The 4,062-nt window shown below is 40.7% G+C and overlaps 1 pseudogene; it reads left to right on the top strand.

The window, feature by feature from the left end:
- The window catches only part of LOC105544042, a 60,994-nt pseudogene that overhangs the window by 54,630 nt on the left and 2,302 nt on the right, over positions 1–4,062 (top strand).

Genomic DNA, 4,062 nt, shown 5'->3' with positions numbered 1-4,062 from the left:
AACAAGAGTGAAAGTCCGTCTCAAAAAAAAAAAAAAAAAAAAGGCCGGGCGCAGGGTTCACACCTGTATTCCCACCACTTTGGGAGGCCAAGGCAGGTGGATCACGAGGTCAGGAGATTGAGACCAACCTGGCTAACACGGTGAAACCCTGTCTCTACTAAAAAATACAAAAAATTAGCTAGGCATGGTGGCAGACGCCTGTAGTCCCAGCTACTCGGGAGGCTGAGGCAAGAGAAATGGCGTGAACCTGGGAGGTGGAGCCTGCAGTGAGCTAAGATTGCGCCACTGCACTCCAGCCTGGGCGACAGAGTGAGACTCCGTCTCAAAAAAAAAAAAAAAAAAATTATGTTCCAATGAGGTTAGTATCCCCTGAAGAATGAGAGACTCCTATCAAAATTCCACTCCCCAAACTCTAATGGTTCAAAATCTCCCAGGTAACCAAAATCCCCAGACACTTTTATCCCATTTAATAACTATGTATATACAGAAATATTATTTTCAAATACAAAATACCCCAGTTAGGTAATAAATGCTATATACTAAAAGAAAAATACTCTGCCATAAGGAAGTTGTATCATTTACTCATTACAAGTTCTTTCATTTTCATGTAATTATTCCGAAATATTGGTTATCAGCCAAATAATCGAGAAAGCAAAATTTTGGAAAATTACAAGAAAAAAATGTAACATTAAAAATATTAAAGATGTAAAATGTCTGTCTAAATAATAGCCTTCTGGTTTTTGGACTGTATTAACTTAATGTGAACATAACATGAAGTCAAACTAAAAAGTCAATGAAGTTTTGCATAGTTCATCTTTTCTACAGACTTGCTGCTACACCACCATTCCACAGCTAAACCCAGTCTAGTTATCACTGTGAAAGCAAAAGTACACTACAGAAACAGTAAGGTTATGGATAGGCAAATCATATTGTGTTGGTTTGTTTGTTTTTTGAGACAGTCTCACTCTGTTACCCAGGCTGAAGTGCAGCAGTGCAATCATAGCTCACTGCAACCTCAAACTCTTAGGCTCAAGGGATCCTCCCACCTCAGCCTCCTGAGGAGCTGGGATTATAGGCGCCCGCCACCATGCCTGACTAATTTTTTTTATTTTTTGTAGACACAGGGTCTCCCTTTTCTTTCATTCAGGCTGGTCTCCAACTCCTGGTCTCAAGCAATCCTCTTGCCTAGCCTCTCAAAGTGCTGAGATTATAGGCGTGAGACACTGTGCCTAGCCAGCAATCATTTTTAAAAGGAAAAATCTGAGTTTACAACAAAACATAGCAAAAAAAGGAAATTCCCTTTCGTTGTGTATTTTGTTTCTCATTGTATATCTCTTTAGTTGCTTCTCTTAAAAATTTAATAGATTTTAAATTAAACAATCTGATCACATAAAAGCCAAGAAATTTAAAAAGAGACACAAAAAGAAACAATGGATCAGTAATAGCTAAGTCATCAATTACTCTCTTGGCTAATGAGGGAATCTTGGGTGGAGTGACCAAATCCAGCTTAGTGGCTGGTCAGTCAGTTGGCTGGCTAACTTAACACAAAAAGACAGAATTGTTCAGTGAAATCATTTCACAAAAGAAAACCTTTTAACTTTGTGGACTATTCCCCATGGATCCCTACACCACAGGCCTTAGAACATTCCCAACTTTTATCACACAGATATCTTTGCAGTAAAAACACAAGCCGTTGTTAGGAACTAACAAAATAAGAATTCACTTACAACATCTAACCCATCTCCTTTACCGTAGAAACAAGAAAAGGCACAAGAAGACACTGGTGAAGGTAATGCAAATTGTTGCAGCATTTGCTTCAGTGGAGAATATTTAAAAGTCCACCTTCCGGCCGGGCGCGGTGGCTCACGCCTGTAATCCTAGCACTTTGGGAGGCCGAGGCGGGCGGATCACAAAGTCCAGGAGATCGAGACCACGGTGAAACCCTGTCTCTACTAAAAATACAAAAAATTAGCCGGGCGCGGTGACGGGCGCCTGTAGTCCCAGCTACTCGGGAGGCTGAGGCAGGAGAATGGCGGGAACCCAAGAGGCAGAGCTTGCAGTGGGCCGAGATAGCGCCACTGCACTCCAGCCTGGGCGACAGAGCCAGACTCCGTCTCAAAAAAAAAAAAAAAAAACAGAGTCCACCTTCCTAGACAGAGGGTTAATTTACACAGGCATCTTAGTCACGCTGGTTTCTTTAAATCACACCTGACACAATTTTTAGTTAACCTTTTGTTTTTGCTTTCATTGTTGGACTTCAAATGATTTGATAAACCAGCTGACTATCCTGTATATATAAGTCAAGTTAACTGCTGTCATTGAAAACCTTGTTAAAGCTTACACAGTCTTAATTCACTTAACTTTAAAAAACCAATTTTCATTCAATTTTCTCAGCAAATTCTAGGCATTAAGACACTGATTCATCTACTGACACCTTAAACTCTAACTTGGGAAAATTCATGATTCATTATTCCAATCTATTGTCTACAAATATATAGTACCTATATTCCAAAAATGGGAAGTAATAGATTAATACCATTGTCTGTGAACATAAGGACTCCCAAGAACTACAAATCGTAACCTGCAAAGTATTGCCCCCACTGAAAAGTGATCTTCTAAGAAGTCCCTTAGGACAGAATTTTAAGTTATTCTGGGTTACGAAAACCCTAACAATCATTATAAAAGCAAAGGGTCATGGCTTACACGGCCATAACTCCAAGTTTACATACAAGCTATCCTCAGTTTGTTAGTATTGCCCCTTTAACCCTCAAAAGGGTCTTGTTTTGAGGCAAATCTCATCTGTGGTGACAGAAGTCAGAATCGTGGTTGCCGTGGGGAGGGGGAATGTGTTTACTGAATGGAAAAGATACAGGGCCTGAAAATGTTCCATATCTTGATCTGAGTGTGGTTATCAGGGTGTATACATGCATAAAAAGTCATTGAATTGTACCCTTAAGATCTTTCTGTAGGTTATATATACCTCAATAAAAAATACATATAATTTTTAAGCACATTGAAATACATTGTTAAAAATCTATTCAAACAGTCATATAAAACCATTCTGGATCTAGCTACCAAGATATTTTTTCCAAATGAATTTTAATAAAGACACACATTGCGAGCACTTTTATGTAGAACCTATCAAAATATACACTGTGATTTCTAAGAATCTTTCAGTTTAAAAAGCCACCGAATTTTCGAACTGAAAGCACCCTCAAAAATGATCTGTTTATCTTAATGTTGCAAATAAGGAAAATCAAAGCTACAACGGGTAAGAAAAGTGCCCAAGATAAGGCAGTTAGTCAATTACAACGGTAATAACAGAACTGTTTCCTGATCTCTGGCCGTTTCTACCAGGCCGTTACTTTCCTGACATCGCAAACAAATCTTAACTCCGAATCTACCTATGGCCTAATTCAACGAATGCCTCAAAACGCTAGTCAACAGGCCTCAAAGTGTACACATAAAGGCACATTCATCTTCCTTCATCCTTTCAAGCCAGTTGACAAATTAATGATTATATGTTCAGGCACTTTATCCAGATGCAATAAAATTAAGTATGACATCTCAGAAAGTGTGGTTCAAGAGAAGACACACGCGGGGATTAACAAAATACATCTCACTTCCTTTCAAATCTCTTTGATGGTTACTTGGTTCTCAAACACAGATCAGTGCTAACAGGACTCAAAAACACCAATTGGGACCATCAACCAGTGCTGCTTCGGGCCACCCGCTGGGAACACCCCCACCTGACCCGAGCGTCCACCACTCCTCGAGCATAAGCTCTGGGGGTGACCTGTGCCTGCCGGCTTAGTTTTAGACCCTACGGGAACAGCTGACATCTTGTGAAAAACTTAACATAACGTACATCCTTTCCGCGGGAATTTATTTCTGTTCGCACAAGGCGTTTCTGCTAAGCACAGAGCAGGCCTTGCTTCCCAGGACGCCACTCGCCCCTCCACAGCCTCCTTTTCAGCGTCCAAAATCGGACTTTAGGAACAGAAATCGAAACGGTCGCGGACCTCCCGAGCGGCAGGTCGGGGCGCTGCCGGGTCGGCGCAG

This window comes from Mandrillus leucophaeus, unplaced genomic scaffold, assembly GCF_000951045.1.
Source record: "Mandrillus leucophaeus isolate KB7577 unplaced genomic scaffold, Mleu.le_1.0 Scaffold296, whole genome shotgun sequence".
Lineage (NCBI taxonomy): Eukaryota > Metazoa > Chordata > Mammalia > Primates > Cercopithecidae > Mandrillus > Mandrillus leucophaeus.
This window is presented reverse-complemented; position numbering and strand designations above follow the sequence as displayed.